The sequence below is a fragment of the Oncorhynchus mykiss genome, chromosome 1 (assembly GCF_057628025.1).
Source record: "Oncorhynchus mykiss isolate SJ-2025 chromosome 1, ASM5762802v1, whole genome shotgun sequence".
In the NCBI taxonomy this organism is placed as follows: Eukaryota; Metazoa; Chordata; class Actinopteri; order Salmoniformes; family Salmonidae; genus Oncorhynchus; species Oncorhynchus mykiss.
Genome location: NC_143022.1, coordinates 18,055,196 through 18,067,761, shown reverse-complemented (window position 1 = coordinate 18,067,761; position 12,566 = coordinate 18,055,196).

Sequence of the window (12,566 nt, the reverse complement as noted above, 5' to 3'; positions counted from 1 at the left end):
TGGGTTCCATGTAGAACCCTCTGTGGAAAGGGTTCTACATTGAACCCAAAAGGGTTATACCTGGAACCAAAATGATTCTAGCTGGAACCAAAAAGGGTTCTTCAAAGGGTTCTCCTACGCCCAAGAACCCTTTCAGGTTCTAGATAGCACCTTTTTTTCTAAGAGTGTATGGTTCAGTATGGTAATAGTAGGGCATAGATGTGGATGGCTACTACAGTGTGCAGCCTGTTAACCCTGACATAGCTAATCTCTCATGGTCAGTAAATCACAGATCAATGGGTTGTCTGTTGATCCATCATCATGGCTTGTCTGCTCCTGTTATGTGTAAAATAGATTTTTACTTACATATTAATGGATCATCTTTAGATACAAATAGCTTAGATGTCAGATATATAGCCTAAAGATAATGATGGCCTTTATATTTCACTCTTCATCATATCTCAAACAGCTGTGTAGTACATTATACAACAGAAGTATTTTGCTGACCATATCCTTCAGTTTCACATTAACTTTACCTCAGTTACTCCTCACTCCTTAAGGGCATAATTTTCAACAGAGACACCGTGGAAGAAAAGAGTCAGTTGATTGTGAGATGAAATAACTGAGAGCTTCACCTCAGACAGTTCAGAAATCAGTCAACGTACCCTACGGGAAAATGTGGTCTCATCTCAAACCACAGCTTCTATTTTTCACCCGGATGAACACAAAACCAGACTGTGTCTCTTCACTCTCATTGGCTCTAATATCATGTGAGCAGACGGGACAAATACTTGTTTCTGTCCATTACGTTCCAGTCAGATGGAGGGTCAGATTTAACCACTGGTTTTGTACTTCTGACTTTTACACAGCCTCTGGATTCTGATAGGGACAGCTAGAGGAAGTGGAGGGGCAGCTAGAGGAAGTGTATATGTGCTATACCTTATCACAAACAGTGCCAAAACGAAACAGAAAGTGACAGCAGCACCATGATCTTGTATCTAACTCAGAGAGCATGTTGTAAAGCTGTATTAGGCTGCCATACTAGTATAATCAGAACTTGTGTCATATAGTCCTGTGGCAAACACTCAGTCCTGATAACTTTGGTAGCATAACTATCATAGCAAGGATGATAATAAGTGATACTTACAATTTCAGATTGCAGTTAAATATGACATCTCTTCACATAAAAAAAATATCCTGAGCTGCACATGGTCCGCTAAAACAGGAGTTGTAAAGGCCCAGCGCACTCCTTTGTGATTTTATTTATTTATTTAATTACATTAATATTTATAGATTTTTCAGGGGGTTCTGCAGCACCCTCAGCACCCCTACTTCCCGTGGCTATGTCTCTTCACCTATTGAACATTTAGGAAGTGTGCATCACCCCCCCCCCCCCCTCCCCCTCTTTTCAAGGGCCTACTGGCATGTTTTGATTATATGCACTGTGCATGGATAACATTTTAGGGGACATTATGACTAATGTTCAAAGTCAGTTCCTCTAGCTGCTTGACAGCATTTGGACCCGCTAAATGCTCATCTGAACAGAATAGCAAGCTTCTGTTTGGCAGACGAAGAAATTGAGCACTTTTGTCCAAATGTGCAACAAAGGCATGGGTTGGAAGACATATTGTTAAAAATGAAGAAGAAGAAAGGATGTTCTGTCAACTTCTAGTGGTCAAAATGGTTGACAGATGCAGATAGCGTGAATACAGAAATACTCTAAGGAACACACAATTTTATGACTGTTACATCAGTGTAGAGTCTCAAGATCTCGTATGTTCATCACACAGAATATATGCACAAAATTTAACCCAGATGATATATTTCCCAACACACTGTTTTTTAAGTCTACCCATAAGTGATATGTTCTGTTGGCCGGCTTTCAGCATGGGAAGAAAGGAAAATTATTCAAGGAAAATAGAGGGGTGGGCAGATATTCTTTAGCCCTGAAAGAATAAGTAAACCAGAACAACTGATCGTGGAATGAGACAACAGGTTGTTTTTCCAAGCCCTGGACACAATCCTAGCTACAATGATGTATCCAGCATTAAAGCGATTGGTGTTTGCTGATCTCATCGTCTAGGAATGACACAAGTGAGAAGTCAGTCCACAGGCAGAAGTGTGGGAGGAGTCAAACAGTTCACTAACGTTCCACTTTTATCATAGATACGTGCATCACTTGGCATCAACTCATCTCTCTATATAGCTTAACAGAAGTTTTGCAGAACTTGCAACTTATTTCGAGTTGAGATTGACTGAAATAAAACATTAAAAACATCTACAATTCCACTTTGTACTGTTGGTTTGTATCTAGTTTCGCCCACAGATGGGTAATCCAAGATTCCAGTTAGTATTAGCGTTGTTCTTAGCATTAGAACTCGTTCGGGCACCGCTGAGAGCTTCTCCTGGGGGTGAGTGAGTGAATGAGTGGGCAGCTGTGAGTCATGCTTTGGGCCCTTCTGCACACTCTCTCTGCCCAGGGCTCTGCTGTAAACAGCCAGCTCTCCACAGCCCAGCACGTATAAATTAGGCTTTTAAAAGTCCCTCAGGAGCCTCTCACTATTGAGGTCATAGTGGTGTGCTCATCACATGCAACCCGTGAAAACCCAATTCCCCACTCTCCACCACACCGTACTGACTGGGAGAAGACCGGGCCGTGGTGCTCAGTTTATAACACAAAACATCAAAGGCAGTTGATCCCAAACAAAGGCTATCAGTGACATCTATACTCCCTGTCTTCTCCCTAGTCAGTCTTAGCAGGGTGTATGTATACTTAATCACCACCAGGATTCACAATGTACTGTTGTATGAGAAGTAATGACCCTCCTGTCACGTTTAAAGAATTTTCAGCCTGGTTTGCCAAACGCTCCTACAGGGATAGATACAATGTCAGCTGTTTGTTTCAGGGGCAAGCTGTTTTTTAAGCTATTGGAACATAAAAGGCACATGAGGCTGTGTGTAGCTGCAATTAATGTAGCAGTCAGTGATCTCTGAGCAAAGGGGAAAATAGACCTTAAATGCAAGGCAACATTTTATACGAAAGCAAAACAACTGAGAAAGAGGAAAGGAACATAAATCTTAACTCTGTATTGATTCATACGCATAGGTGGAAAAGAACCCCCCCCCCTCGACAAGTATACTTTGTCAATTTTAGAGGGAAGATGTGATTTAGGAGAATCAGTTACCGGGCAGAAGAGGAGGTGAGACAGAGGAGGATTGCCAAATCTCTGTCCTCTGGCTCACAGCAGACTGCTACTTCTGAGGAAGTCTGGCTGGTCTCGTGGCGAGTGGTAACAAAACAGGCACTTCTCTCTCCCCTGCTGACCCTCCAACTTGAGTAGCATTGACCCTTGCATATCTCCATCATGTCGCTTACTCGCTCTACTCCGTTTACCTTTAATTTTAAAAGGAAACTGAAACCTGTCAGGTTTGTTTTCACATTTTCACAGCTACGTGGCCTGTTGTTAAAGCCCAAGTGCTTGTGACAAAGGAGTCATCTGTCAGAAAAACTGAAATACTTTGTTGAACCCTACTGAGGGTTAGAGCCTACTGTATTTTGACAACCTATATTTCAGGATATGGATGATTAACATGTATTTTTACCCAGACTGGCTCGGCAGTTCATTGAGCCTGGTCCCCATCCAAACAAACCTATCAGACAACAGTCCAGTATGATGGTAGCCTATGGGCTACCATCACCAGCCAGCCAAATCAGGTATGGGTTTTTCCCAGAATCCAGGCTGTGGCTTGCTAGACTCATGAATAAATTAGATTACCTTACTACTGCAACATAAGGTGAAATGCACCGGAGTTTCCCTTCTATTCCCGTAGTCCTCTACACACCCAATAAATGACAGGAAATAGCCTATGGCATTTCCAACTAAAACAAAAGTATAGTTGCATTTGCTATCAGCTTTGCTGTGGGGTTTACGGTTTCACTGCTTCTGTCACGTTCTCATGGAGATAACTGGAACCAAAGCAGTATAAGACAAACGTGTGTGTAAGAGGGAGCATGGCTGTCTGTATAGCTGTCTCTATGGCTGTCTGTTTAGCTGTCTGTATAGCTGTATGTATGGCTGTCTGTATAGCTGTCTGTTTGGCTGTCTGTATAGCTGTCTCTATGGCTGTCTGTATGGCTGTCTGTTTAGCTGTCTGTTTGGGTGTCTGTTTTGCTGTCTGTTTGGCTGTCTGTTTGGCTGTCTGTTTGGCTGTCTGTATACAACACTGTCATGTAATGTATACAAGGTGGTTTTATACAGTACCAGTCAAAAGTTTGGACACACCTACTTATTCAAGGGTTTTTCTTTATTTTGACTATTTTCTACATTGTATAATAATAGTGAAGACATCAAAACTATGAAATGACACATATGTAATCATGACGTAACCAAAAAAGAATTTGAGATTCTTCAAAGCAGCCACCCTTTGCCTTGATGACAGTTTTGCACACTCTGTATATTCAAAGAGAAGATTATACTTTAATTTCAGTTCCAGTTTGTTTCAAATCTGGTTACGTTCCTATCAGGGATTAGAAACAAAACCAGGGCAGCAAAGGCCCGGTCTTAGAGTCAGGTCGCCCCAGCACTGGCGGCAGGGTAGCCTAGTGGTTAGAGTGTTGGACTAGTAACCGGAAGGTTGCAAGTTCAAATCCCCGAGCTGACAAGGTACAAATCTGTCGTTCTGCCCCTGAACAGGCAGTTAACTCACTGTTCCTAGGCTGTCATTGAAAATAAGAATTTGTTCTTAACTGACTTGTCTAGTTAAATAAAGGTAAAAAAAATAAAAAGACAGACGCTGATGTTCGTCATGCTCCCAAGTGTGCTCGTCTGCGGTCCGCCCCCGGGCCACCACGTCCCTCTGAGGACAGCACAGTGGTCGAGACACTACTGCCCCATCCTTCTCTTCCCTATATCACAAACGTGGCTGGAGGGGTTATAGAAGCCTAGATGAAGCTGGAGCGTTGGCTCTGGCTAAATCCTAAACACAAGGATGGGTAAACTAAGCTTATTTTGTACAGTACAGTCTATAATCTTGTGTTGACTGCATAATGCTTGAATGGTATCATGTGGACTTATTGCTGTGGCAATCATTCATTAAGAGAATGTGGAAAACAAATGATAGGTGGGTTATCCTTAGACGTTTGTCAAAGTATTTCTTTATGACATCCTCCATTACCTTTCCAAAATATAATATCAAGAACCCGCTGAAAACAAAGCCCTGCTTTCATGCCATTGCATAACAAACCCGACTCAACAGTCATGCAGCACTTTATCATTATGAGCCGATATCTGACCAAAATAATGGTGCAATGCTGCATACACACTATCTCACCCCATTTGTTATGGTGGTCTCAAGGACAGAGCCACAGAGAGAAAGGAAAAAGAGAGATTTGGTTGTTAATCGCAGCAGCGCCTATCGCTGTCCAGATAACAGAAGCTGGCATGGGGAGATAAGCAATAGAGTCTGGGATCAGATAATCAGGGAGGGTTGGTGAGAGAGGCCAGGTAAAGCCAGGACTGGTGTTATGTAGGGAGAGGGCATGGTGTACCTAGAGCCAGAGGGCTCTGGAATGCCTTACTCACACAGGCCTCATTGTGTGGCTTATCTGCCTGTCATCAGTATCGGTGAAGGCAACATCAGGAGTCTATCTGGGACCGGGCGGCTGACTGACGGATGGACGGCCGGATGGACTGGCGGACAGATGGCCTTGCTGCCCCAGCGCACAACTTGACAAGCTCTGTAGGAACAAAGGATCGCCATTCCAAGGGCAGCTGTTTTGAACATACTCTCACATGCACACTTCCTAAATGTTCAGTAGGTGAAGAGACATAGCCATGGGAAGTAGGGGTGCTGAGGGGGATGCAGCACCCCTTGAAAAATATGTAAAGAGAGAGAGAGAGAGACATTATTAGCCATTGTCTTTTGGTTTTAGGTTTAGAGACAACAACAAGGGAATCAAAACCAAAACGTCTGTGAGCATGAGGGCAGACACTGTATGTTCTGAGAACACTCAACGTGACTGGGAACAACAGGCGCGGCTTTGTGGTTTTACAGGAAACAGCTCTCTGTGTCAGAACACCACAGAAGCCCCACCCACGGCCCGCTGCCATTGGCTCAGCTGTTGTCAGGCTCAGCTCAGGAGAGAACAAAGCCTGCACCAGCCAATCAGAGCAGAGTAAGAAGTTTCCTGTTCTACCAACATCTCATCTTAGGCTGAAGTAGAGCGTGTTGGCGTGACATCATGGGGCTTTAAAACTGAAAACCACAATAATTTAAAAGGCCCAGTGAATGATGACATACTACCCCAAACTAACCTGTTGCTGCTACATGGTGTGAAGCAGTTCACTGGTTGAGTGACAACTGACCTAGTTTAGGGCCTTTTAGAAGTAAACAACAACAGGGCAATTATTTCTCAGAACACCTATATTCTGCCAACTGAGAAAATCTACGAGGTATGCTATGTTAGCCTTATCCCTTTAAGTGGATATTTTAAGTATTTGATTACTTTGATGAGTTGAAATGACTGTTCAATTAAGTGGACCCCACTTTTCGTTTCCAAAAATCCACCAAAAGGTTTTGGGAGGAGGAAGACTGAGGAAGTGGTTAGCTTTCCCCGGGTGGTCTTTCACCTTGCAGGCATCATCGTCAGGCTCAGGCTGAGGCACAATCAGTGATGCTTTATTGATATAGATCAGGCATGGGCAACTTTGATGGGGGTGGGGACCACAAAAAATGTGAACTTATCATGAGGGGCCGGTCTGTAATCCGACCATGCTTACTACAAGTGTAGATATCTGGCTACTTGACAAAATTTCCAATCAAAATTTGTTTTGCTGACATGAGTTAATTGAGTGACTGCTGATGCACAACCAAATTTCGAAAATGCACCTTGTGTATTCTATGATTCTAACTCTCAAAAGTAAGTTCAGACCCCGAATGAATTTCCCCCTCCCCCATTTGTATTATTTTGTATTGTTATAATATTTTTTTTGTATTGGTCCGCGGGCCTACAAAAGGGCCACCAGTTGGCCATCCCTGATGGATATCCATGCCTATGTCCAATAATGCATCCCATCCTGAAATTGAAGAAATCATTCTGTCTAAAATGATGTTTCTGAAGCTGAAAAAAAGTTAATTACTTAACATATTGTGAATGTTCAACTAATTAGATTACAAGGACACTGAACATTGAGAATGTTCATCTTATTAAACAGGTGTTTACGAGGACACTGATGAGTGAACAACATGGCTAAGAAGTGCTTGTCAGGGATGGGTGGGGAACACCATAAACTCACCCCCCTCAGACTGAATACAACTGCTCCTCGATCTATGCCAATACTAATAAAGTCTTAAAATAGTGTCTCTGACACCAGCACACCTCTGTTAAACCCAGTTCCCTTAGCAAATGATTAAACCACATCACACTTTGAAAGTGAAGCACAATTCATTCCACAAGTGAGAAGTCAAAACTTGCAAATTATTGGACGAATTCAAGTTGTGACAAAAGTATATTTACATTGGAGAATTTTTTGTTGTTGTTTAAAATAACAGACATTTTCACTTTCCTCCATAACTCTACCACCATATATATTTGAGTGCTCTATTGTAAATGTAATATGAAATGTAGGTGATATTTTGATAGATGAAAATCACCATCATCAAACTAGCACTGGGCAGATAGAAGTATTCAGGTCAAGGGTAGATGGCATGCACTTGAGGCTATGATGAACTTTATGGCCCACTGGAGGACAACTCAGTAACTGGGTGAGAGTTCAGTGTTTGCCCATGTCTAAGGAAAATGAACAGGGTGGAGTTTCTGGAGTTAAGGTAATTTCCCCTGTCACTTAGCCTGCTTGTTCACCCTCAGCAACAGTTTTGAGGAGCTAAACAACTGTCCACACTGGCAATCAGTCAGGAAAGGGAGGACTGACAACTTCCCCTTGACCCCATCGTTACGCATGTGCACACACGCGTGTGCACACATGCACACAACTACACACATGTGAGTGCCCACACACACACACACACACACACACACACACACACACACACACACACACACACACACACACACACACACACACACACACACACACACACACACACACACACACACAAGAAACTATACTATGAAGCAAAGATAAATTATATAAAGAATGATAGCAAAAACCTTTGGAGCACCTTAAATGAAATTCTGGGCAAGAAGGCAAACTCAGCTCCCTCATTCATTGAGTCAGATGGCTCATTCATCACAAAACCCACTGATATTGCCAACTACTTTAATGATTTTTTAATTAGTAATATTAGCAAACTTAGGCATGACATGCCATCAACAAACACCGACACTACACATCCAAGTATAACTTACCAAATTATGAAAGAAAAGTATTGTAAATTTGAATTCCGTATATTGAGTATGGAAGAGGTGAAAAAATATTGTTGTCAATCAACAATGACAAGACACCGGAAAATTACAATGACAACTTGAATGGAAAGGATTACTTAGGATGATTGCGGACGAAATTTCCCCTCCTATTTGACATATCATCAATCTAAGCCTACTAGAAAGTGTGTGCCCTCAGGCCTGGAATGAAGCAAAAGTAATGGTGCCGGGGGGATGGCTGGCGTTTTACGGGCTCCTAACCAACTGTTCTATTTTGTTTGTTTTTTCGCGTTGTTTGGAAGTCATTTTTTTACTTATTTTGTATATAATGTTGCTGCTACAATCTCCTATGACAGAAAAGAGCTTCTGGACATCAGAACAGCGATTACTCACCTGGATCTGGACAAAGATTTTTTCTTTAACGAGTCCGACGCCAAGGATATACTGCTTTCTCGAGACCAGTCCCAAATCCCTGTCATTCACATTAAGAAAAGACGGAAAAAAAGGGGTCAGAGGTCGGGCTGCCTTCTGAGAATTCGTAGGCGAGTGAGTAAACCTCCACATCCATCTGTACTATTGGCAAACCTGCAGTCATTGGAAAATAAAATGGATGATCTACGATTAAGACTATCCTACCAACGGTACATTAAAAAGTGTAATATCTTATGTTTCACCAAGTTGTGGCTTAACAATGACACGGATACCACAGAGCTGGCTGGGTATTCCGTGCATCGGCAGGACAGAGAAGCTACGTCTGGTAAGACGAGGGGCGGGGTGTGTGGCTATTTGTAAATTAAAGCTGGTGCGAGATTTCTAATATTAAAGAAGTCTCAAGGTATTGCTCGCCGTAGGTAGAGTACCTCATGATAAGCTGTAGACCACACTATCTACCAAGAGAGTTCTCAACTATATTATTTGTAGCCGTCTATTTACCACCACAAACCGATGCTGGCACTAAGACCACACTCAAAGACCCACACTGTATAAGGCCGTAAGCAAACAAGAAAATCTTCACCCAGAAGCAGCGCTCCTAGTGGCGGGGGACTTTAATGCAGGCAAACTTAAATCTATTTGACCAAATTTATACCAGCATGTCACATGTGCAACTAGAGGGAAAACAACTCTAGACCATCTAGAGCTGTCGCTTTCAAGGAGCGGGACTCTAACCCGGAAGCTTATAAAAAATCCTGCTATGCCCTGCGACGAACCATCAAACAGGCAAAGCGTCAATACAGGACTAAGATCGAATCATACTACACCAGCTCTGATGCTCGTTGGATGTGGCAGGGCATGCAAACCACTACAGACTACAAAGGGAAGCACAGCCGAGAGCTGCCCAGTGACACGAGCCTACCAGATGAGCTAAACTACTAATATGCTCGCTTCGAGGCAAATGGCACTGAAACATGCATGAGAGCACCAGCTGTTCCAGAAGACTCTATACAGCTGATGTGAGTAAGACCTTTAAACAGGTCAACATTCACAAGGCCGCAGGGCCAGACGCATTACCAGGATGTGTACTTCGAGCGTGCGCTGACCGACTGGCAAGTGTCTTCACTGACATTTTCAACCTCTCCCTGTTCGAGTCTGTAATACCAATATGTTTTTAGCAGACCACCATAGTGCCTGTTCCCAAGAACACTAAGGTAACCTGCCTAAATGACTACCGACCCTTAGCTCTCACGTCTGTAGCCATGAAGTGCCTTGAAAGGCTGACATCAACACCATTATCCCAGAAACCCTAGTCCCACTCCAATTTGCATCCCGCCCCAACAGATCCACAGAGGATGCAATCTCTATTGCACTCCACACTGCTCTTTCCCACCTGGACAAAAGGAACACATATGTGAGAATGCTATTCATTGACTACAGCTCAGCGTTCAACACCACAGTGCCCTCAAAGCTCATCAATAAGCTAAGGACCCTGGGACTAAACACCTCCCTCTGCAATTTGATCCTGGACTTCCTGACGGGCCGCCCCCAGGTGGTAAGGGTAAGAAACAACACATCTGCCATGCTGACCCTCAACAACCCCACAGGGGTGCGTGCTCAGTCCACTCCTGTTCTCCCCATTCACCCACGACTGCGTGGCCAAACACGACTCCAACACCATCATTAAGTTTGCTGACGATACAACAGTGGTAGGCCTAATCACTGAAAATTATGAGACAGCCTATAGGGAGGAGGTCAGAGACCTGGCAGTGTGGTGCCAGGAAAACAACCTCTTCCTCAACGTGAGCAAGACAAAGGAGCTGATCGTGGACAACAGGAAAAGGCTGGCCGAACAGGCCCCCATTAACATCGACGGGGCTGTAGTGGAGCGGGTCCTTGGTGTCCACATCAACAACAAACTATCATGGTCCAAACACACCAAGAGGGCTCGACAACACCCTTTCCCCTCAGGAGACTGAAAATATTTGGCATGGGTCCCCAGATCCATCCATCCTGACCGTTTGCTTCACCGCCTGGTATGGCAACTGCTCGTCATCTGACCATGAGGCCCTTCAGAGGGTAGTGTGTACAGCCCAGTACATCACTGGGGCCAAGCTTCCTACCATCCAGGACCTATACACTTGGCGGTGTCAAAGGAAGGCCACAAAAATTGGCAAAGACTCCAGTCACAGACGGTTCTCTCTGCTATTGCAAGCAAACCCTCCCTTTGTTTTTACATTGCTGCTTCTCGTTTATTATCTATTTATTTAACCAGGTAAGTTGACTGAGAGCACATTGTCATTTACAGCAACAACCTGGAGAATAGTTACAGGAGAGAGAAGGGATCAATGAGCCAAATTTAAACTGGGGAAGATTAAGTGGCCATGATGCTATGAAGGCCAGATTGGAAATTTAGCCAGGACACCAGGGTTAACACCCCTACTCTTACGATAAGTGCTATGGGATCTTTTGTGACCACAGAGAGTCAGGACACCTGTTTAACATCCCATCCAAAAGGCAATGCCCTACACAGGGAAATGTCCCCAATCACTGCCCTGGGGGATTGGGATATATATATATATTTTTTAAGACATGAGGAGAGGGTGCCTACTAATGGCCCTCCAACACCACTTCCAGCAGCATTTGGTCTCCCATCCAGGAACTGACCAGGACCAACCCTGCTTAGCTTCAGAAGAGAAGCAGCAGAGGGATACAGGGTGGTATGCTGCTGGCTATGCATAGGAAACTACCCCTACCTACATGTAGAAAATAACTTGACTAACCTGTACCCCAGCACACTGACTCGGTACCAGTACCCCCTGTATATAGCCTCATTATTGTTATTTTTATACTGTTACTTTTTATTTTACTATTTTTACTTTAGTTTATTTTGTATTTATTTCTTGAACTGCATTGTTGGTTAAGGGCTTGAAGGTAAGCATTTCACATAAGGTTGTTAACCTGTTGTATTTGGAGCATATGACAAATAAAATGTGACTTCATCAGCTTTAATAAACATTTTGAAAAAATGGTGTTTGGCCAGATACAATGCTATTTTACAGTAAACAAATTCACAACAGACTCAGCACAATTATAGGGAAGGGCATTCAACAACCACAGCCCTTACACAAATGACTAATGATTGGCTGAGAGAAATTGATGATAAAATAATTGTTGGGGCTGTTTTGTTAGAATTCAGTGCGGCTTTTGACATTATAGATAATTGTCTGCTGCTGGAAAAACGTATGTGTTATGGCTTTACACCCCCTGCTATATTGTGGACAAAGAGTGACCTATGTAACAGAACACAGAGGGTGTTCTTCAATGGAACTTTCTCCAACATAATCCAGGTAGAATCAGGAATTCCCCTGTTGTCTAGGCCCCTTACTTATTTCAATCTTTACTAATGACATGCCTTTGAGTAAAGCCAGTGTATCTATGTATGTAGATGACTCAACACTATAAATATCAGCATCAACAGCAAGTTAAATTACTGCAACACTTAAATAAGAGCTGCAGTTAGTTTCTGAATGGGTGGCAAGTAATAAGTTAGTCCTATATATTTCAAAAACTAAAAGCATTGTATTTGGGACAAATCATTCACTAAACCCTAAACTGCAACTAAATCTTGTAATGAATAATGTGGAAATTGAGTAAGTTGATGCGACTAAACTGCTTGGAGTAACCCTGGATTGTAAACTGTCATGGTCAAAACATTTTGATACAACAGTAGCTAAGATGGGGAGAAGTCTGCCAATGATAAAGCACTGCT